Source organism: Triticum dicoccoides, chromosome 4B (assembly GCF_002162155.2).
Source record: "Triticum dicoccoides isolate Atlit2015 ecotype Zavitan chromosome 4B, WEW_v2.0, whole genome shotgun sequence".
Taxonomy (NCBI): Eukaryota; Viridiplantae; Streptophyta; class Magnoliopsida; order Poales; family Poaceae; genus Triticum; species Triticum dicoccoides.
In genome coordinates, this window is record NC_041387.1 from 516,818,495 (window position 1) to 516,843,481 (window position 24,987).

Genomic DNA, 24,987 nt, shown 5'->3' on the forward strand with positions numbered 1-24,987 from the left:
GTCGCTCAGACGTCCGACTGTGGTATTTCTTTTAAAGCCCTTTATGTGGTATCGCTAAGACGCCCGACTGCGGCATTTCTTTTAAGCCCTTTATGTGGTGTCGCTTAGACGCCCGACTGCGGCATGGACTTTATTTGTTTACCTTTCGAGGCGTCACTCCAGACACCCGATCGGTTTTCAGTTATTTACTTATTTATCAAGTCATGCAATAATATTATTATTGGGATGAGCATCATTATTTTTGTTCATGACGCATTCATGCATACATTTATTATATCTTTTGTCCGAACTATCTTGCGAGTACTTTCAAAGTACTCATCTGGCTTGTTGATTTGGCCAGATGTTGATGAAGGCGATCTCATGGATGAAGAGTTCGATAGCGAGTCCGACGCCTAGAGGAGTCCCAGTCAGTCCCGTGCGATCCTGTTTTGGTCACTGTATTATCCGCTTCCACAACCCCAGAAATAAATTCATCGAGCCTCACCTCGACGCTCGATGAGCTGCCAGTTAGGAGTCAAGTTATCCACCACCACTTTTATCTTGAGCTAGTAGCATGCCACCACACCCCTGTGTCATAACCGCCCTTATGTAAGATATTGGCGAGTTTGTAATAATTTGTTGAGCAGCCTCAGCTCAACCCTGTAATATATTTAATGCTACTGGTCCTCTATTTATTAAGTAATTGTCTACCAGTGAGGATAACTTTTTCCTATACTGGGATCTAAAGATCGATTTTCTCAATAATTATTTTATTGAAAAACCGGTCGTGACAGACTTGGTACTAGAGCCAGGCTGACTGTAGGAAGCCACTAGGTGCGATCGCTAATTGTTTATTAGCATGATATAGTTTATTCATGTTTTTGCAAATGTAGTCATTTTTCTGACAATCAACATAAAATTTATGATCTGATCGTTCAGAATTTTTGCCTACTTTTGTAGATGGCTGGCAACGACTGTGAGTCGCAGATGTTCGCCAACGTGCCTGAGGGGTTCGTCAGACTCCTCTCCTTCATTGTTCAGGTCGCGATGGGGCCATCCGTGCGCCCAGTCTTCACACTTTATCCACACAAGATCAATGACAGTCTGACCATGCACTAGGCCGTGGTGCAATTCAGGGGAGGGCGTGCTGAGATACGCCGCTTCTGATTCTTGGGGAGAGCCATGCCTACAGAAAGGCATGCTATGTAGATGGCTGCCCGCGAGGCGATAGCTCGTCTTCAGGATGTCCTTCATGCAATGAAGACCCGTCGCTACCGCTACCTTCCATGCCATGTGCCATACACCTGTCACTACTCATTCTCTTGCCCCAGAGGAGAGCGAGACGAGGCCTTTGAGATGCTTGTCGAGTACCTCCGAGCCCTGGAGGCAGCCTTCGACAGCATGGTGGACGACCTCGTAACCGCCCGCATGGACTCAGTCCATGGCTGTGCTGCCAATAGGAGGGAACTTCTGCACACCGCTCCACCACGGACTTTTATCTCGTCCTCAGCTTCTCATTCGCCTACCATTCTCGCCACTGCTCGTCGTTTTCCTACCACTAAGGATTTAACCAAGCTATTGCATCCACTCCCGTTCGTGCTGCACTGCTTATTGCACCCACTCCCATACGTGCTACTCCACCTATTCCGCCCACTCCTATTCAGATTACTCCGCCTATGGCACCTGCTCCATCAGCTCAGCGCAGCGTTCCTCGTCTGGAACCTATTAGCGAGGAGGAAGTTGATTCCCCAGCGTCACTGCGTCTCACCCTCGGCAGGCCAAGGGAGATCCTCACCATCTCCGACTGAGTACGCGTAGATGCCATGCGATGTACCGACTTGTGTGATATGTTTATATGTACATAGGTTGTGAGAAGTAGCCTGTTTATGCATCATGTAGGATCTGGGGAAGTGCACTAGCCTTAATAACATGTCAGGATTATGTACGCATATCCTGATTGATGTAATGTATAATTATGCTTGCGTGTAAGATATGTAATAGTCCTTCTTCGCGCGCAACCGTGTATTTTCAAAAATATCCTGGAGTTTTAAAATTTTCTTTATGTGTGATTTTATTGACTTTTGCGACTCTCTTTCTTGTCTTACGAGTTTCACAAAATATATCCCCAGAGTGAAAGATGTCTCGTCCTTGGACGCGCTCCATGCCAAATCAGCCAGAGGAAAATTATGGCACACCGCCAAACCACAATTTCACTCAGGGACAGACAAGTCAACAAGACAGTGAAACAACTTTTACCCAAGTGTGTTGTCTGTATGAACAGAGTCAGCAACAACACCAGGAAATGATGAACCAATTCATCAACATGGGAAATCATCGTGGTCATTATCAGCAGCAATCCAAATTATCTGAGTTACAGAAGACGCGTCCTCCAACATTTTCTCATACTGGCAAGCCTCTTGAGGCCGACGTCTGGCTTCGAGACATGGAGAGAAAATTAATTATTGCACAGTGTTCAGACCATGAAAAAGTATTGTATGCACCACATTACCTCACGGGAGCAGCCGCATCATGGTGGGAAAACTTCCTGCACATGCACCCCAACGAAAATGAAATAACCTGGGAGGATTTCAAAGAAGGTTTTCGTGGGGCACACATTCCTAAGAGTGTTATGAAAATCAAGAAGAGAGAATTTGATGACCTCAAGCAAAGGACCATGACAGTGTCAGAATACAACAGCCAATTTACTCTGCTGTCTCGCTACGCCAACGAAGAGCGCATGACCGAGAGCAAGAAGATGGAAAAAGTTCTTGGAAGGCCTGGCACCCGCCCTTAAATGCCAGCTGGTTGTGCATACCTTCCCAGATTTTAAAACACTGGTGGATAAGGCCATTACTCTGGAAAATGAGCGACGTAGCCTGGAAGATTTCCGCAAACGCAAAAGGGACCAGACTACTTTTGCTCGCAACCCCAGAAGCAAGACGGAATTTCAGAAGGGTGGAATACACAAAACCCCGACAGATAATTCACGCCCAATCAAGAATTTCCATGCAAGAGACAAGGAGTTCACCTATCGCCCATGCGTTACTTGTTACGCTTGTGGAGAAGAAGGGCACTATGCCAAGCAGTGCCCCAAGCCAAGGAACTCAACCCCGAAGCCTAACAATGGTGGCAATAATTCAGCGCCCAAGCGAAACAATTTCAACCCCAATAACAACCATCGGAAAGGTCACCTGAACCACGTGACCCGAGAGGAAGCACAGAACGCCCCAGATATCGTACTCGGTACGTACCCCGTCAACACAATACCTGCCATGGTTTTGTTTGATTCTGGAGCTTCTCACTCATTCATTTCGAAGAGTTTTGCTTTGCAAAATAATTTTTTGATGCTTCCCTTGGAAAAATCAATGATCATCAAGTCCCCTGGAATTAAGCAAGTGACCCAGAGTTACTGTCAAGGTGTGGTTATTGAATTTGAAGGATTGAAGTTTTACGCCAACCTTATTGTATTGGAAAGCAAAGGACTGGATGTCATCCTAGGAATGGATTGGTTAACCACCAACAAAGGTTTTATTGACTGCTTCAACCGGACCGTGATTTTCACACACCATCACGGGAAGAAAATAAAAGTTTCAACCAAAGAGAGACAAATACCTCGGCAACCAAGATTAAACAAGGTGGACGTTTCTGAGCTGAACAAGGTTCCAGTAGTATGTGAATTTCCAGACGTATTTCCAGAAGAACTACCAGGCATGCCACCGGATCGAGAGATAGAATTCAGCATTGAGCTAGCACCCAGAACCGCTCCCATTTACAAGAAACCATATAGAATGGCACCATCCAAATTGGTAGAATTGAAGAAGCAAATAAAAGAGTTATTGGAGAAAGGATACATTCGAGCCAGTTCCTCACCTTGGGGTTCTCCAATTTTATTTGCCAAGAAAAAGGATGGAACACTGAGATTGTGTATTGATTATCGAGCTCTCAACATGGTCACAGTCAAGAAAAAATACCCAATGCCCCAAATAAATGATTTATTTGTTCAGCTCGCACAGGCCAAAGTCTTCTCAAAAATTGACTTGAGATCAGGATACCACCAATTAAAAGTGCGAACAGAAGACATTCCCAAGACAGCCTTCACTTCCAGATATGGAATGTATGAGTTCACAGTAATGCCATTTGGGCTAACCAACGCCCCCGCATATTTTGTTCACCTCATGAACAAAGTATTTATGAAGTATATGGACAAGTTTGTTGTGGTATTCATCGATGATATTTTGATATACTCCAAAACACCAGAAGAGCACGCCGAGCATCTCAGGATTGTACTAGAAGAACTCAGGAAACATCAACTGTACGCCAAATTCAACAAATGTGAATTTTGGCTAAGACAGGTGGGTTTTCTGGGCCATGTACTCACCCAAGAAGGTATTGCAGTAGACCCGGAAAAGGTCAAGGCCGGCTGGAAACCACCAGCTAGCGTAACGGACGTATGGAGTTTCTTGGGAATGGCAGGCTATTATCAAAAATTTATTGAAGGATTCTCCACCATAGCAAAGCCAATGACGCAGTTGCTCAAGAAAGGCAAGAAGTTTGAATGGACGGAAGCATGTGAGAAAAGCTTCCAAGAGCTAAAGAGCAAATTAACGACGGCACCAGTATTAATTGTGCCGGACATACACAAGAATTTTGAGGTATATTGTGACGCATCCCGAAAAGGCCTCGGATGCGTGTTGATGCAAGAAGGCAAGGTAGTTGCTTATGTCTCCAGACAACTCCGCAAGCATGAGGAGAATTATCCCACTCATGACCTAGAATTGGCAGCGGTCATCCATGCACTCAAGGAATGGAGACACTTCCTACTTGGAAATCGTTGTGAGATATACACAGACCATAAGAGTCTTAAGTATATTTTCACACAGCCGGAACTTAATTTACGGCAACGACGCTGATTAGAGTTGGTGAAGGATTATGATGTTGGGATCCACTATCATCTCGGAAAAGAAAATGTTGTGGCAGATGCCCTTAGTCGGAATCCCAGCACGAAGGACGACAGTATACCAAAGGTGAGGCCAGAATTTCAACAGGAATTTGCCAGACTCAATTTAATTGTCAGGACCCCGACTCAATGCCACATCGATCTAGCATGTAACACCTCATATCACTTTGCGGCCTCACGCACGGTATTCCCACGGGTGTCGCCTTACCTTAGCCCGGGACCGTTTGCGCCTTTTGGCACACGTATATGACAGTGTCGCTAGCATCCATATGATAAGGAGCCCGGGCTGACATGGCTAGTCGTAAACCCAAAGTGGCACAGACTTACAGGGATAGGCATCCATGACCCAGCATCGAACGTGTCGGTCATCAGCGAGTGAATCCAGGCTGTAGCACTGGGCTAGCAGGACTCCGGTGAACCGGGCTGTAGCAGGCTAACAGGACTCCGGTATTCATCGCGTGACATTTCCCCGAAGGGACAGACACATGAACGAAGAAGGACACATGCCGGCTAGCCTAAGTGTTCCGGAGCAGTAGCAAGCTACCATGGCTCGGTGGAAACACTAGGAGACATTTCCCGGTAAGAGAGGCTACTAAAGATAAACAACTAGATAGTCAGATCCCACACATACCAAGCATAGCAATAACATACACACAATATGCTCGATATGTGCAAATACAACATGGCATCACAACATGACTCTACAACTCAAGTATTTATTCAATAGGCTCTGAGGAGCGAGATATTACAAACAGGGGTCTCACGACCCAACATTCAGAGCATACAAATCAAAGCACAAGCGGAAGCTATCATGTCTGAGTACAGACATCTATAAATGAAAAAGGCTGAGAAGCCTGACTATCTACCAGATCCTGCCGAGGGCACAAGATCGTAGCTGAGGTAACAAGCTAAACGTCGAAGACCACGCGGAATTACTAGTGAGACTGAAGTCTCTCTGCAAAAACATAAAATAGGCAAACGTGAGTACAAATGTACCCAGCAAGACTTACATCAGAACTATCTACATATGCATCATTATCAACAAAGGGATGGTGGGGTTTAACTGCAGCAAGCCAGCTTTGACTCGGTGGCTAACCTGAACTACGACTGCAAGTAACTCTTTTGAGGTGGCGCACACGAGTCCACATATTCACCAACCAATACACCACTATGGAACCGCTCCCGTCTCCCTACGAGAACGCCATCCATAGCACTCACGCTTATCTTGCGTATTTTAGAGTATCCACTTTCACTTGTCTATGAACTGATATAAGCAACCCAGAAGTCCTTTTCCGCGGACACGACTATTCGAATAGATCATATTAACCCTGCAGGGGTGTACTTCTTCACACACGCTCTCACCACTTACCGCCGTTTACACGACATGTACTCGGCAACCTTCAAGCGGAAGCCCAACGTGGGTGTCGGCCACGGCCTGCCTAAACACTCGAGTCTCTAGTCCAGGTTTATCGCCTATTCGGATCCATCCATGAGGAGATCCGGCTGGAGTTTCGCTCACAGCCCCAAACGATGTGAACAGGGTTCCCGAGACACCAAACGGGCGCCCGGTACACCGTGCCACGTGCCTACCGCATCACAGCCCACCCCTCCGGTCAGCGCTGCCCACGGCCTCCAGCATACTACAAACACCAGAAACTACTTGCAACTCCTGGACAGAGGACAAGGGTGATCAAGAAGCCGAGAGGGTCCATTGGTTTCGGGCCCAATGCGTGGTAGTAGCTGAATCATGGATCACAAACACAGAACTTAGTTTCTGAGGACGGCTGCAATGAGACAACCCACCATGTACTCCTACATGGCCTCTCACCGCTACCTTTATCAAATCGTATTCACACACTTAGCTCACACACAGTAGGACAGGTTCACACGCCTCTGATTCATCCCCGACGAATCAGACCCGACTCAACTCTAAGCAGTAGCAGGCATGACAAACAAGCATAAATGAGTAGGCACATCAGGGCTCAAACAACTCCTACTCATGCTAGTGGGTTTCATCTATTTACTGTGGAATGACAGGTCATGCAGAGGATAAAGGGGTTCGGCTACCGCAGCAAGTAACAGATGAATCGTTGTTGCCCTAATGCATTAAAAGAGAGCAGGAGAGAGAGAGTAGGATTGTATCGGAATGAACAACGGGGTTTTGCTTGCCTGGCACTTCTGAAGATAACATTGAGTCTTCATCAGTGTCAACGATCACAACGTCGGAACATCCTCTACCGGGAGGGAACAGATACCGGCAACAAAGAAGAAATACAATTAATGCAATGCACAATATGATGCATGCTCATGACATGGCAATATTAATGTGTTTTGAGCTAATGCAACTAGCAACAGATTAAATGAAGTTGGTTTGAATATAAGATTCAAATTCAAACTCCATATGTGATTATTCAGATGCCATTTATATGATTTGTGCTAAACAGCACCTATAAGTTGTTCTAACATGCATGAAAATAGTACAGATGGATAGATTGGATTTTTCTGATCATTTTTCATATATAAATTATTTAATTTGGAGCTACGGTTGAATTTCTATGATTTTTAGAAGTTTAGGACATTTTCTGAAAATAATAAATCATTTAAGAATTATTTAAATTCCAGAAAACATTTACTGCGTCAGCAGTGCGTCACCGTGACGTCAGCAGGTCAACAGACGCTGCTGCTGGTCAAACCTGACGTGTGGGGGCCACACGTCAGTGACACAGGGTTGTTTAACTCACTGACAGGTGGGACCGGTCAACGGCCACGTCAGCTAGGTCAACTCTGACGCGTGGGGCCACTGTGGTTAACTTAAACTAAACATGGGTTAAACCGTGGTTAGTTAAGGGCGTGGGGCCCATATGTCATCGACACGCGACACTGACTAAACGCGATTAGCACCTAAACTAATGGTGCCACGTCAGCCACCGGAGACCAGCCAGTGGCGACCACAGGACATGGCGGGGGCACGCCGGACTTACGCTAGAGGCGTCAGCTTGGCGCGCTGAGGGCACCAGGGGATGGCCCTTGCTCTCGCGCATCCAGAGGACCAAGTGGGAGGTCGTGGGGTCGCCGGAACTCATGCCGGCGACGAGCTTTGGCGGCGATGGTGTTCGGTGGTGCTCGGGCGCGTCGCTACGGTGCATCAGTGAGCAAATGGAGAGGCTGGGCAGCACCTGCTAGACATGGGGAGCACTAAGAGCAGCACAGTGAGGCCAGGGGAGCACGGAGGCTATGCGTGCAACAGCAATGGCGGACGGTGGCTTCGGTGCTCGTGGGGAACGGCGCTACGGTACGGAGGAGAGCATGCTGAGTTAGGGGAGAAGGTCAGTGGCTCACGGCGATGACGAGGGGACGCTCGGCGAGGTCGGGGACGGTCCGGAGCCGACGAATTTGACGAAGATGGCCGGCGGTCCCGAGGTTGAAGAAGACATCGAGGGCGGTGTTGCGGCACGTCCGGGGCCTTGTGGCTCGGTGGGGAGAAAGAGGGGGTCGAGGCGGAGCCTTTGAGCGCATCCCGAGGCTAGGGGGTGGTGGTGGCCGCGAGGGAGCTCGTCGGTGGCGGCGGCTCCGTTCGGGCGAGTGGGAGAGAGGTCCAGGGGAGAGGATGAGGACGCGGGAGAGTGAGGGAGAGAGGCAGGGAGGGGCGTGGCGTCTCCGGGGCGTCGAGGAGGAAGCAGGAGGTGGCCAGGGGGAAGCAGGAGGTGGCCGAGCAGGGTGGAGGTGGCGCGCGCCGCGGCGTCGCGGTGTCCGTCCTCCTGGCAGGGAGGAAGACGACAGGGGGGGGAGTGGAGATGGGCTGGGCCGGTTGGTGGCGCCAGGTAGGCTGCGGGTAAGTGGCCCAGGTAGGTTTCCTCTCTCTCCTGTTTTATTGTTCTGTTTGTTTTATTTTTATTTAATTCTTTTGCCACTTCTTTGAATTTAAAAATAATTCAAACAATGCCAAAAGCTCCTCTGAATATTTTTATTTTGCTACATGGACTTTTCCAAAAGCTCATAAAATATTTCAGGGATATTTGAAATTATATTCTAATTATATGAATATAATTCAAATTCAAATAGCTAATGAATTAAATTCAAAGTCCCAAAAATAAATCCTTAAAAATGTTCAATATTTTGGTTGGGACCGGAACCCTTGCCAAAAATTATCAAACATTTAAGAAGAGCATTTTGGAACAATGAATGAGATTTTTAGGGTTTTTGCCCTTCTTTTATTTAGGGTTTTGAGGCTTCCAATTTTCCTCAGTTCAAGTTTTCAAAAATTTAAACATGATGCACAGATGAAGCTAGCCTAGAGCACTACCAGCAGCTAGGGATGTGACATTAATAATGGTTACCGAAGGCAGTGTGTCGAATCTGGAAATACAGCCTACCCTGATGGAAAAGATTAAGGAGGCTCAGCATGGACACCCCAGCATTGAGGGCATAAAAAGGAAAGTGAATTTGGGCAAGGCCTCGGAATTCAACATAGATGAGCAAGGAATATTGTGGTACGGAGAGAGACTTTGTGTACCAAATATCAAGGACCTCAAACAGCAGATTCTGGCTGAAAGTCACACAGCTCCGTATTCAATCCATCCTGGAGGAACAAAAATGTACAAAGACCTTCAGGAAAATTTTTGGTGGCACGGTATGAAGAGAGATATAGCCACATTCATTGCATGCTGTGACTCTTGTCAACGTATCAAGGCCGAGCACCAGAAACCAGTCGGGCTGTTACAGCCAAACAAGATACCCGAGTGGAAGTGGGACGAGATTGGAATGGATTTCATTGTTGGACTGCCAAGGTCACGGCACGGAAATGATGCCATATGGGTCATAACCGACAGATTGACCAAAGTGGCACATTTTATTCCGGTGAAGACAATTCACACCACTTAGAGGCTGGCCAGACTTTATCTTGCCCGTATCGTCTGCCTGCATGGAGTCCCAAAGATTATCATATTTGACAGAGGCACACAGTTCGTCTCTAGATTTTGGGATCACCTACAATAGGCACTGGGAACCCAACTAGCATTCAGTACCGCATACCATCCCCAGACTGATGGGCAGACTAAACGCGTAAACCAAATCCTAGAAGACATGCTGAGAGCCTGCGTTCTCACCTACGGAACCAGTTGGGAGGAAAGTTTGCCATATGCAGAGTTCGCATACAAAAACAGTTATCAAGCCAGCTTGCAAATGGCACCCTTTGAAGCTCTATATGCGAGAAGATGTCGTACCCTGCTAAATTGGTTAGAGACCGGAGACAGCCATATCTTCGGCCCAGATATGCTCAAGGAGGCCGAGGAGAAAGTTAAAACAATTAGAGATCGACTCAAGACAGCTCAAAGTCAGCAAAAGAGTTATTACGATCGAAAGCATCGGGAAATCAGTTTTGAACCCGGAGAAATTGTATACCTAAGAGTTTCTCCTATGAGGGGTTTGCAGCGATTTAGGATTAAGGGAAAACTAGCACCAAGATTCATCGGACCATTCCGTATAGTGGCCCGAAGAGGCACGGTAGCCTACCAGCTAGACCTACCCGGAGATTTATCCGGTATTCACAACGTGTTTCACATCTCACAGTTGAGAAAGTACGTGAGCAACCCAGAGAAGCAAGTATCACATGAAAATATTGACGTGCAACCAGACCTCACCTACCGAGAGCACCCAATAAAAATATTAGAAGAGTCTGAGAGGAGGACCCGACAGAAAACCATCAAGTTTTTCAGAGTTCAGTGGAGCAATCACACCGAGAATGAAGCAACTTGGGAGAGCGAGGATTTTCTTCGGACAGAGCACCCACACCTGTTTAAGGATGAGCTGAAATCTCGGGGACGGGATTTTTCCTAAGGGGGTAGGTGCTGTGACACTCCAAAATTTTTGTGGTCTTTGTTTTCAGAAAGAGCCTTGCTTGGTTTGAAGGTCATTTAAACCCTTCTTAAAAACCCTCTTCTAAGTTTGCCCTCTCAAAAATCTTTTCTTGGATTTAGTTTCTTCTAAAAAGAAAACCTTTTTGGTTTTGGGCTTTTATTTGGTTTTGATCCATTCTTGTTTTACCATGCCTCTTATGGTAAAACTCCCCCAAAACCCCTCCTTCCACTTTGGAACAACCCAAACTTTCTGTCCAAACTAATAAAATCCATTTTTGGATTTTATTCCTTTTATTTCTTTTCCCAAAACAATTCTGTCCTTTCTTTTGAGCCTAGGTAATTTGCAAAGCAAGTACCTTAATGCCCTTGAGCTTTGGTCTCAAATCAACTCCTCTGGATAGTCCTCAGCACCCACAACCTAGATCCATCAAGATCCACTCTTCTTCTTTTCAAAATTTTCAAAATTTACCCTCTGCAAGCTTGGACCAGATTTGTCAAATTTGGCGAAATTCATATCTCCACTTCTCCAAATATTCCACCAAAATTTAGGCAACCTCTAGTTGCAATGAGAGACCATTCCACCAAAAACCAGCTCAAGGAAAAATCCCTACATGCCAAAATCATTCTGTCGAACACCTGGCATGCACTGTTACTGTTCATATTCAGTAAAATTCAGAATTCAGTGTCATTACTTCGTCAGAGTTTCAGTCACATGTAAACTGTGCACTTGGCACGTTGCTCACAGCCCCTCCTCCTTGTCCGGAGCTCCACACGCGCGCTTGGCTCGTTCCTGGCATCGGTGGCGCCCTGGCCCGCCTGCGCCGGCGTGTCCCGCGGTGGCAGAACCACCGTAACGGCCGACAAGGGGACACACTGCGGCATAATGCCGTTCGGCACCGCCCAAACCTCCTGAGAGCTCCGCGTGGCCATCTCCTTGCCAGCGCACGCATGCAGCACCGTCACCGTGGCCTGGTACGCGCAGAGCGCGTTCTCTGCCGCCGACGTGCCGTGCGGCCGTTCCATCGAGGACAGGCCGTAACCACCCCTTCCTTGCTGAGTTGGACATGGGATTGGCACCAGTGCTTCATCTAGTCGATGCTCAAGCCCCTAATCCAACCGTCCAGCCACAACGCCGCCGTAATCGCTCGCCGGACTTATCCGTTCACGGCAACCGCCTCGGGCCGGCTATAAATAGCACCCCCGAGCTTGCTCTCGCCCCTGCACAACTCCACCACCTCACCAGACCCCGCCTAGCCACTGGAAGAGCCTCGAGGGGCCCTTCCTCCTCAACTCCGGCCACCTCTGTCCGCCTCGGGCTCCGGCAATGTTCTCTTTGTGAGAACTCCTCCGCCGCCCAACTCTCGCCCGTAGCCTCGTACCACCTCTAGGAGTCTAACCCCCACTCCAATTTGATCCTAGTAGGTCTCTCCGACGAGGCCCACGACGACCCGAACCACCGTCCGCCGGAGAAAGGGCCGCCGTCGACACAGTGCTCTACAGTGACCACCACCACCACCCATCGACGCGGAAAGGTGCACTGAACACGAAGGTAACCCCCGATCCCCCTGCCTCGCCGTGGATCGCCACCGGCGACCACCGCAGCTCTCGGGCGCCATCGAGCCCTGTTTCCCTCGTTTGAATTTTCAAACCTGACAGGTGGAGCCCGCCTGTCAGCCTCTCAGTCCTTTTCTTTTAAATGAACCGTTTTCTAGACTTTTCTGCTTAGGCCCCTAAGAGTTTTCTGTTTCATTACAGATGGGTCCTTGGACCAAAACTCTTATAACGTTTATACAGGAAATGGTTTTTGATTGATTCTTTTTCTGTCATCTTTCTTTTTCTGTTTAGTTTTTTATCATATTTATTTGAAAAATATTTGGAAGACTTTTCTGTACACTCACGGTATTTACGTTATGTATGCATTTTTTTCTTATACCATAGATACCGGAGGAGGTGACGGAGCTGCGAACTTCACCCAGTTAGGCTTCGACTACTCCGAACCAGGCAATCATGTTTGAACTCCTGATATGATGAGTGTTTGCTGCATGTTTGCATCTAGGAGTTTCATGGCATGTTTATGAACATTTCTTTGAATGTTATATTTCATGCACAAGAGTGGAAAGTAAGTTTCGGAAAGTCATATGTTGTTGGATACATATTTGCATGGCCATGTGATGGCATGAGGATGGGTAAGATGGCAATGTTGTGGCATGCCAGTCTTATGCTAGTCTATTTGACTTCAGTGTCATCGTGAATCAAATTCACATTTCCTTTCATTTCCTTCCTGTACTGCCACTTGTTTTCCGCAAGGAATATGGCTTAGTAAGTTGCAAACCGTTTCCTGGTACACACCAAGTAGAGAGGCTGGGATGAGGGTTCCATGGCCCTGGATTAAAGCCCGTCATCCGGTCAGGGGGCATGGGTGTTTCCGGTTGGGACCGAGAGGGGGGCACCCCTTAGAGTGCGCGTATAGAAATTTGATCCCATGCTATTTGAGGTTGTGACCTCCCCGTCTCAAAGTTTTTCTTGAACATTGCCTAGGGTGATGCCTGGCATCGTGAGGTGGAATGGGTGTGTACTGGTTAAATGTGTTTCTACCGAAATACCATAAACGGAACTAGTCCTTCGTGACTACGGAAATCCGTTGGCCGTGGTCAGTTAGTACAAACTCTCCAGAGTCACAAATTCTTTAAATCATCTTGTACTTGTCCAAGTACTGTGTTCATCTTATCTTGTCAGATATCAGCCTCATCGACAGAAACTCCGGTGGACTACATGTGTGCAAATCCGGTTAAAAGTTTATTCTTGTGGATGGACTAACCTGTTGGTTACTTTTGTTATAAAGCCCTTTCTGTGATGTCGCTCGGACATCCGACTGTGGCATACTTGTTATTTACATTTCTTTTATAAGCCCTGTCTGTGACGTCGCTTAGATGTCCGACGGTGGCATTTCTTTTATAAGCCCTGTCTGTGACGTCGCTTAGATGTCCGACTGTGGCATTTCTTTTATAAGCCCTGTCTGTGACGTCGCTCAGATGTCCGACTACGGCATTTCTTTTATAAGCCCTGTCTGTGGCGTCGCTCAGATGTCCGACTGTGGCATTTCTTTTATAAGCCCTGTCTGTGACGTCGCTCAGATGTCCGACTGTGGCATTTCTTTTATAAGCCCTGTCTGTGACGTCGCTCAGATGTCTGACTGTGGCATTTCTTTTATAAGCCCTTTCTGTGACGTCGCTCAGACGTCCGACTGTGGTATTTCTTTTAAAGCCCTTTATGTGGTATCGCTAAGACGCCCGACTGCGGCATTTCTTTTAAGCCCTTTATGTGGTGTCGCTTAGACGCCCGACTGCGGCATGGACTTTATTTGTTTACCTTTCGAGGCGTCACTCCAGACACCCGATCGGTTTTCAGTTATTTATTTATTTATCAAGTCATGCAATAATATTATTATTGGGATGAGCATCATTATTTTTGTTCATGACGCATTCATGCATACATTTATTATATCTTTTGTCCGAACTGTCTTGCGAGTACTTTCAAAGTACTCATCTGGCTTGTTGATTTGGCCAGATGTTGATGAAGGCGATCTCATGGATGAAGAGTTCGATAGCGAGTCCGACGCCTAGAGGAGTCCCAGTCAGTCCCGTGCGATCCTGTTTTGGTCACTGTATTATCCGCTTCCGCAACCCCAGAAATAAATTCATCGAGCCTCACCTCGACGCTCGATGAGCTGCCAGTTAGGAGTCAAGTTATCCACCACCACTTTTATCTTGAGCTAGTAGCATGCCACCACACCTCTGTGTCATAACTGCCCTTATGTAAGATATTGGCGAGTTTGTAATAATTTGTTGAGCAGCCTCAGCTCAACCCTGTAATATATTTAATGCTACTGGTCCTCTATTTATTAAGTAATTGTCTACCAGTGAGGATAACTTTTTCCTATACTGGGATCTAAAGATCAATTTTCTCAATAATTATTTTATTGAAAAACCGGTCGTGACAGACTTGGTACTAGAGCCAGGCTGACTGTAGGAAGCCACTAGGTGCGATCGCTAATTGGTTATTAGCATGATATAGTTTATTCATGTTTCTGCAAATGTAGTCATTTTTCTGACAATCAACATAAAATTTATGATCTGATCGTTCAGAATTTTTGCCTACTTTTGTAGATGGCTGGCAACGACTGTGAGTCGCAGATGTTCGCCAACGTGCCTGAGGGGTTCGTCAGACTCCTCTCCTTCATTGTTCAGGTCGCGATGGGGCCATCCGTGCGCCCAGTCTTCACACTTTATCCACACAAGATCAATGACAGTCTGACCATGCACTAGGCCGTGGTGCAATTCAGGGGAGGGCGTGCTGAGATACGCCGCTTCTGATTCTTGGGGAGAGCCATGCCTACAGAAAGGCATGCTATGCAGATGGCTGCCCGCGAGGCGATAGCTCGTCTTCAGGATGTCCTTCATGCAATGAAGACCCGTCGCTACCGCTACCTTCCATGCCATGTGCCATACACCTGTCACTACTCATTCTCTTGCCCCAGAGGAGAGCGAGACGAGGCCTTTGAGATGCTTGTCGAGTACCTCCGAGCCCTGGAGGCAGCCTTCGACAGCATGGTGGACGACCTCGTAACCGCCCGCATGGACTCAGTCCATGGCTGTGCTGCCAATAGGAGGGAACTTCTGCACACCGCTCCACCACGGACTTTTATCTCGTCCTCAGCTTCTCATTCGCCTACCATTCTCGCCACTGCTCGTCGTTTGCCTACCACTAAGGATTTAACCAAGCTATTGCATCCACTCCCGTTCGTGCTGCACTGCTTATTGCACCCACTCCCATACGTGCTACTCCACCTATTCCGCCCACTCCTATTCAGATTACTCTGCCTATGGCACCTGCTCCATCAGCTCAGCGCAGCGTTCCTCGTCTGGAACCTATTAGCGAGGAGGAAGTTGATTCCCCAGCGTCACTGCGTCTCACCCTCGGCAGGCCAAGGGAGATCCTCACCATCTCCGACTGAGTACGCGTAGATGCCATGCGATGTACCGACTTGTGTGATATGTTTATATGTACATAGGTTGTGAGAAGTAGCCTATTTACGCATCATGTAGGATCTGGGGAAGTGCACTAGCCTTAATAACATGTCAGGATTATGTACGCATATCCTGAGTGATGTAATGTATAATTATGCTTGCGTGTAAGATATGTAATAGTCCTTCTTCGCGCGCAACCGTGTATTTTCAAAAATATCCTGGAGTTTTAAAATTTTCTTTATGTGTGATTTTATTGACTTTTGCGACTCTCTTTCTTGTCTTACGATTTTCACAAAATATATCCCCAGAGTGAAAGATGTCTCGTCCTTGGACGCGCTCCATGCCAAATCAGCCAGAGGAAAATTATGGCACACCGCCAAACCACAATTTCACTCAGGGACAGACAAGTCAACAAGACAGTGAAACAACTTTTACCCAAGTGTGTTGTCTGTATGAACAGAGTCAACAACAACACCAGGAAATGATGAACCAATTCATCAACATGGGAAATCATCGTGGTCATTATCAGCAGCAATCCAAATTATCTGAGTTACAGAAGACGCGTCCTCCAACATTTTCTCATACTGACAAGCCTCTTGAGGCCGACGTCTGGCTTCGAGACATGGAGAGAAAATTAATTATTGCACAGTGTTCAGACCATGAAAAAGTATTGTATGCACCACATTACCTCACGGGAGCAGCCGCATCATGGTGGGAAAACTTCCTGCACATGCACCCCAACGAAAATGAAATAACCTGGGAGGATTTCAAAGAAGGTTTTCGTGGGGCACACATTCCTAAGAGTGTTATGAAAATCAAGAAGAGAGAATTTGATGACCTCAAGCAAAGGACCATGACAGTGTCAGAATACAACAGCCAATTTACTCTGCTGTCTCGCTACGCCAACGAAGAGCGCATGACCGAGAGCAAGAAGATGGAAAAAGTTCTTGGAAGGCCTGGCACCCGCCCTTAAATGCCAGCTGGTTGTGCATACCTTCCCAGATTTTAAAACACTGGTGGATAAGGCCATTACTCTGGAAAATGAGCGACGTAGCCTGGAAGATTTCCGCAAACGCAAAAGGGACCAGACTACTTTTTCTCGCAACCCCAGAAGCAAGACGGAATTTCAGAAGGGTGGAATACACAAAACCCCGACGGACAATTCACGCCCAATCAAGAATTTCCATGCAAGAGACAAGGAGTTCACCTATCGCCCATGCGTTACTTGTTACGCTTGTGGAGAAGAAGGGCACTATGCCAAGCAGTGCCCCAAGCCAAGGAACTCAACCCCGAAGCCTAACAATGGTGGCAATAATTCAGCGCCCAAGCGAAACAATTTCAACCCCAATAACAACCACCGGAAAGGTCACCTGAACCACGTGACCCGAGAGGAAGCACAGAACGCCCCAGATATCGTACTCGGTATGTACCCCGTCAACACAATACCTGCCATGGTTTTGTTTGATTCTGGAGCTTCTCACTCATTCATTTCGAAGAGTTTTGCTTTGCAAAATAATTTTTCGATGCTTCCCTTGGAAAAATCAATGATCATCAAGTCCCCTGGAATTAAGCAAGTGACCCAGAGTTACTGTCAAGGTGTGGTTATTGAATTTGAAGGATTGAAGTTTTACGCCAACCTTATTGTATTGGAAAGCAAAGGACTGGATGTCATCCTAGGAATGGATTGGTTAACCACCAACAAAGGTTTTATTGACTGCTTCAACCGGACCGTGATTTTCACACACCATCACGGGAAGAAAATAAAAGTTTCAGCCAAAGAGAGACAAATACCTCGGCAACCAAGATTAAACAAGGTGGACGTTTCTGAGCTGAACAAGGTTCCAGTAGTATGTGAATTTCCAGACGTATTTCCAGAAGAACTACCAGGCATGCCACCGGATCGAGAGATAGAATTCAGCATTGAGCTAGCACCCAGAACCGCTCCCATTTACAAGAAACCATATAGATGGCACCATCCAAATTGGTAGAATTGAAGAAGCAAATAAAAGAGTTATTGGAGAAAGGATACATTCGAGCCAGTTCCTCACCTTGGGGTTCTCCAATTTTATTTGCCAAGAAAAAGGATGGAACACTGAGATTGTGTATTGATTATCAAGCTCTCAACATGGTCACAATCAAGAAAAAATACCCAATGCCCCGAATAAATGATTTATTTGTTCAGCTCGCACAGGCCAAAGTCTTCTCAAAAATTGACTTGAGATCAGGATACCACCAATTAAAAGTGCGAACAGAAGACATTCCCAAGACAGCCTTCACTTCCAGATATGGAATGTATGAGTTCACAGTAATGCCATTTGGGCTAACCAACGCCCCCGCATATTTTGTTCACCTCATGAACAAAGTATTTATGAAGTATATGGACAAGTTTGTTGTGGTATTCATCGATGATATTTTGATATACTCCAAAACACCAGAAGAGCACGCCGAGCATCTCAGGATTGTACTAGAAGAACTCAGGAAACATCAACTGTACGCCAAATTCAGCAAATGTGAATTTTGGCTAAGACATGTGGGTTTTCTGGGCCATGTATTCACCCAAGAAGGTATTGCAGTAGACCCGAAAAAGGTCAAGGCCGGCTGGAAACCACCAGCTAGCGTAACGGACGTATGGAGTTTCTTGGGAATGGCAGGCTATTATCAAAAATTTATTGAAGGATTCTCCACCATAGCAAAGCCAATGACGCAGTTGCTCAAGAAAGGCAAGAAGTTTGAATGGACGGAAGCATGTGAGAAAAGCTTCCAAGAGCTAAAGAGCAAATTAACGACGGCACCAGTATTAATTGTGCCGGACATACACAAGAATTTTGAGGTATATTGTGACGCATCCCGAAAAGGCCTCGGATGCGTGTTGATGCAAGAAGGCAAGGTAGTTGCGTATGTCTCCAGACAACTCCGCAAGCATGAGGAGAATTATCCCACTCATGACCTAGAATTGGCAGCGGTCATCCATGCACTCAAGGAATGGAGACACTTCCTACTTGGAAATCGTTGTGAGATATACACAGACCATAAGAGTCTTAAGTATATTTTCACACAGCCGGAACTTAATTTACGGCAACGACGCTGATTAGATTTGGTGAAGGATTATGATGTTGGGATCCACTATCATCCCGGAAAAGAAAATGTTTTGGCAGATGCCCTTAGTCGGAATCCCAGCACGAACGACGACAGTATACCAAAGGTGAGGCCAGAATTTCAACAGGAATTTGCCAGACTCAATTTAATAATGGTTACCGAAGGCAGTGTGTCGAATCTGGAAATACAGCCTACCCTGATGGAAAAGATTAAGGAGGCTCAGCATGGACACCCCAGCATTGAGGGCATAAAAAGGAAAGTGAATTTGGGCAAGGCCTCGGAATTCAACATAGATGAGCAAGGAATATTGTGGTACGGAGAGAGACTTTGTGTACCAAATATCAAGGACCTCAAACAGCAGATTCTGGCTGAAAGTCACACAGCTCCGTATTCAATCCATCCTGGAGGAACAAAAATGTACAAAGACCTTCAGGAAAATTTTTGGTGGCACGGTATGAAGAGAGATATAGCCACATTCATTGCATGCTGTGACTCTTGTCAACGTATCAAGGCCGAGCACCAGAAACCAGTCGGGCTGTTACAGCCAAACAAGATACCCGAGTGGAAGTGGGACGAGATTGGAATGGATTTCATTGTTGGACTGCCAAGCTCACGGCACGGAAATGATGCCATATGGGTCATAACCGACAGATTGACCAAAGTGGCACATTTTATTCCGGTGAAGACAATTCACACCACTCAGAGGCTGGCCAGACTTTATCTTGCCCATATCGTCTGCCTGCATGGAGTCCCAAAGATTATCATATTTGACAGAGGCACACAGTTCGTCTCTAGATTTTGGGATCACCTACAATAGGCACTGGGAACCCAACTAGCATTCAGTACCGCATACCATCCCCAGACTGATGGGCAGACTAAACGCGTAAACCAAATCCTAGAAGACATGCTGAGAGCCTGCGTTCTCACCTACGGAACCACTTGGGAGGAAAGTTTGCCATATGCAGAGTTCGCATACAACAACAGTTATCAAGCCAGCTTGCAAATGGCACCCTTTGAAGCTCTGTATGGGAGAAGATGTCGTACCCTGCTAAATTGGTCAGAGACCGGAGACAGCCATATCTTCGGCCCAGATATGCTCAAGGAGGCCGAGGAGAAAGTTAAAACAATTAGAGATCTACTCAAGACAGCTCAAAGTCGGCAAAAGAGTTATTACGATCGAAAGCATCGGGAAATCAGTTTTGAACCCAGAGAAATTGTATACCTAAGAGTTTCTCCTATGAGGGGTCTATAGCGATTTAGGATTAAGGGAAAACTAGCACCAAGATTCATCGGACCATTCCGTATAGTGGCCCGAAGAGGCACGGTAGCCTACCAGCTAGACCTACCCGGAGATTTATCCGGTATTCACAACGTGTTTCACATCTCACAGTTGAGAAAGTACGTGAGCAACCCAGAGAAGCAAGTATCACATGAAAATATTGACGTGCAACCAGACCTCACCTACCGGGAGCACCCAATAAAAATATTAGAAGAGTCTGAGAGGAGGACCCGACAGAAAACCATCAAGTTTTTCAGAGTTCAGTGGAGCAATCACACCGAGAATGAAGCAACTTGGGAGAGCGAGGATTTTCTTCGGACAGAGCACCCACACCTGTTTAAGGATGAGCTGAAATCTCGGGGACGAGATTTTTCCTAAGGGGGTAGGTGCTGTGACACTCCAAAATTTTTGTGGTTTTTGTTTTCAGAAAGAGCCTTGCTTGGTTTGAAGAAGGTCATTTAAACCCTTCTTAAAAACCCTCTTCTAAGTTTGCCCTCTCAAAAATCTTTTCTTGGATTTAGTTTCTTCTAAAAAGAAAACCTTTTTGGTTTTGGGCTTTTATTTGGTTTTGATCCATTCTTGGTTTACCATGCCTCTTATGGTAAAACTCCCCCAAAACCCCTCCTTCCACTTTGGAACAACCCAAACTTTCTGTCCAAACTAATAAAATCCATTTTTAGATTTTATTCCTTTTATTTCTTTTCCCAAAACAATTCTGTCCTTTCTTTTGAGCCTAGGTAATTTGCAAAGCAAGTACCTTAATGCCCTTGAGCTTTGGTCTCAAATCAACTCCTCTGGATAGTCCTCAGCACCCACAACCTAGATCCATCAAGATCCACTCTTCTTCTTTTCAAAATTTTCAAAATTTACCCTCTGCAAGTTTGGACCAGATTTGTCAAATTTGGCGAAATTCATATCTCCACTTCGCCAAATATTCCACCAAAATTCAGGCAACCTCTAGTTGCAATGAGAGACCACTCCACCAAAAACCAGCTCAAGGAAAAATCCCTACATGCCAAAATCATTCTGTCGAACACCTGGCATGCACTGTTACTGTTCATATTCAGTAAAATTCAGAATCCAGTGTCGTTTCTTCGTCAGAGTTTCAGTCACATGTAAACTATGCACTTGGAACGTTGCTCATAGCCCCTCCTCCTTGTCCGGAGCTCCACACGCGCGCTTGGCTCGTTCCTGGCGTCGGTGGCGCCCTGGCCCGCCTGCGCCGACGTGTCCCGCGGCGACAGAACCACCGTAACGGCCGACAAGGGGACACACTATGACATAACGCCGTTCGGCACCGCTCAAACCTCCTGAGAGCTTCGCGTGGCCATCTCCTTGCGAGCGCATGCATGCAGCACCGTCGCCGTGGCCTGGCACGCGCAGAGCGCGTTCTCTGCCGCCGACGTGCCGTGCGGCCGTTCCATCGAGGACAGGCCGTAACCACCCCTTCCTTGCTGAGTTGGACACGGGATTGGCACCAATGCTTCGTCTAGTCGATGCTCAAGCTCCTAATCCAACCGTCCAGCCACACCGCCGCCATAATCGCTCGCCGGACTTATCCATTCACGGCAACCGCCTCGGGCCGGCTATAAATAGCACCCCCGAGCTTGCTCTCGCCCCCGCACAACTCCACCACCTCACCAGACCACGCCTAGCCACTGGAAGAGCCTCGAGGGGCCCTTCCTCCTCAACTCCGGCCACCTCCGTCCGCCTCGGGCTCCGGCAACGTTCTCTTCGGTGAGATCTCCTCTGCCGCCCTACGCTCGCCCGTAGCCTCGTACCACCTCTAGGAGTCTAACCCCCACTCCAATTTGATCCTAGCAGCTGTCTCCGACAAGGCCCACAACGATCCGAACCACCGTCCGCCGGAGAAAGGGCCACCGTCGACACAGTGCTCGCCGGCGACCACCACCACCACCCACCGACGCGGAAAGGTGCACTGAACACGAAGGTAACCCCCGATCCCCCTGCCTCGCCGTGGATCGCCGCCGGCGACCACCGAAGCTCTCGGGCGCCGTCGAGCCCTGTTTCCCTCATTTTAATTTTCAAACCTGACGGGTGGAGCCCGCCTGTCAGCCTCTCAGTTCTTTTCTTTTAAACGAACCGTTTTCTGGACTTTTCTGCTTAGGCCCCTGAGAGTTTTCTGTTTCATTACAGATGGGTCCTTGGACCAAAACTCTTATAACTTTTAAACAGAAAACAGTTTTTGATTGATTCTTTTTCTGTCATCTTTCTTTTTCTGTCTAGTTTTTTGTCTTATTTATTTGAAAATATTTGGAACACTTTTCTGTACACTCATGGTATTTACGTTACGTACATATTTTTTTTCTTATACCATAGATACCGGAGGAGGTGACGGAGCTGCGAACTTCACCCAGTTAGGCTCTGACTACTCCGAACCATGCAAGCATGTTTGAACTCCTGATATGATGAGTGTTTGCTGCATGTTTGCATCTAGGAGTTTCATGGCATGTTTATGAACATTTCTTTGAATGTTATATTTCATGCACAAGATTGGAAAGTAAGTTTCGGAAAGTCATATGTTGTTGGATACATATTTGCATGGCCATGTGATGGCATGAGGATGGGTAAGATGGCAATGTTGTGGCATGCCAGTCTTATGCCAGTCTATTTGACTTCAGTGTCATCATGAATCAAATTCACATTTCCTTTCATTTCCTTCCTGTACTGCCACTTGTTTTCCGCAAGGAATATGGCTTAGTAAGTTGCAAACCGTTTCCTGGTACACACCAAGTAGAGAGGCCGGGATGAGGGTTCCATGGCCCTGGATTAAAGCCCGTCACCCAGTCAGGGGGCATGGGTGTTTCCAGTTGGGACCGAGAGGGGGGCACCCCTTAGAGCGCGCATATAGAAATTTGATCCCATGCTATTCGAGGTTGTGACCTCCCCGTCTCAAAGTTTTTCTTGAACGTTGTCTAGGGTGATTCCTGGCATCGTGAGGTGGAATGGGTGTGTACTGGTTAAATGTGTTTCTATCGAAATACCATAAACGGAACTAGTCCTTCGTGACTACGGAAATTCGTTGGTCGTGGTCAGTTAGTACAAACTTTGCAGAGTCACAAATTCTTTAAATCATCTTGTACTTGTCCAAGTACTGTGTTCATCTTATCTTGTCAGATATCAGCCTCATCGACAGAAACTCCGGTGGACTACATGTGTGCAAATCCGGTTAAAAGTTTATTCTTGTGGATGGACTAACCTGTTGGTTACTTTTGTTATAAAGCCCTTTCTGTGATGTCGCTCAGACATCCGACTGTGGCATACTTGTTATTTACATTTCTTTTATAAGCCCTGTCTGTGACGTCGCTCAGATGTCCGACGGTGGCATTTCTTTTATAAGCCCTGTCTATGACGTCGCTTAGATGTCCGACTGTGGCATTTCTTTTATAAGCCCTGTCTGTTGCGTCGCTCAGATTTCCGACTGTGGCATTTCTTTTATAAGCCCTGTCTGTGACGTCGCTCAGATGTTTGACTGTGGCATTTCTTTTATAAGCTCTGTCTGTGACGTCACTCAGATGTTCGACTGTGGCATTTCTTTTATAAGCCCTGTCTGTGACGTCGCTCAGATGTCCGACTGTGGCATTTCTTTTATAAGCCCTTTCTGTGACGTCGCTCAGACGTCCGACTATGGTATTTCTTTTAAAGCCCTTTATGTGGTATCGCTAAGACGCCCGACTGCGGCATTTCTTTTAAGCCCTTTATGTGGTGTCGCTTAGACGCCCGACTGCGGCATGGACTTTATTTGTTTACCTTTTGAGGCGTCGCTCCAGACACCCGATTGGTTTTCAGTTATTTATTTATTTATCAAGTCATGCAATAATATTATTATTGGGATGAGCATCATTATTTTTGTTCATGACGCATTCATGCATATATTTATTATATCTTTTGTCTGAACTAACTTGCGAGTACTTTCAAAGTACTCACCTGGCTTGTTGATTTGGCCAGATGTTGGTGAAGGCGATCTCATGGATGAAGAGTTCGATAGCGAGTCCGACGCCTAGAGGAGTCCCAGTCAGTCCCGTGCGATCCTGTTTTGGTCACTGTATTATCCGCTTCCACAACCCCAGAAATAAATTCATCGAGCCTCACCTCGATGCTCGATGAGCTGCCAGTTAGGAGTCAAGTTATCCACCACCACTTTTATCTCGAGCTAGTAGCATGCCACCACACCCCTGTGTCATAACCGCCCTTATGTAAGATATTGGCGAGTTTGTAATAATTTGTTGAGCAGCCTCAGCTCAACCCTGTAATATATTTAATGCTACTGGTCCTTTGTTTATTAAGTAATTGTCTACCAGTGAGGATAACTTTTTCCTATACTGGGATCTAAAGATCGATTTTCTCAATAATTATTTTATTGAAAAACCGGTCGTGACATGCCCGAAACAACGGGTGCCTCCAACTTACATCAATCCTGGGGGAGTTTTGTTTGCAATTATTTTTGATTTGATTTTGATCTTTTGATCATGGGACTGGGCATCCCAGTTACCAGCCATTTTTCTCAGGAATGATGAACGAAGTCCACTCATCATGAGAATAACCCACCTAGCATGGAAGATACTAACAGCCCCTAGTCGCTACATGAGCGATTCGGGCATACAAAACGGATTATTATTTGAAGGTTTAGAGTTTGGCACATGCAAATTTACTTGGAACGGCAGGTAAATACCGCATATATGTAGGTATGGTGGACACTCATGGAAGAAACTTGGTTCAAGGAATTTGGATGCACAAGCATTATTCCCGCTTAGTACAGAAATTTTGGCTAGC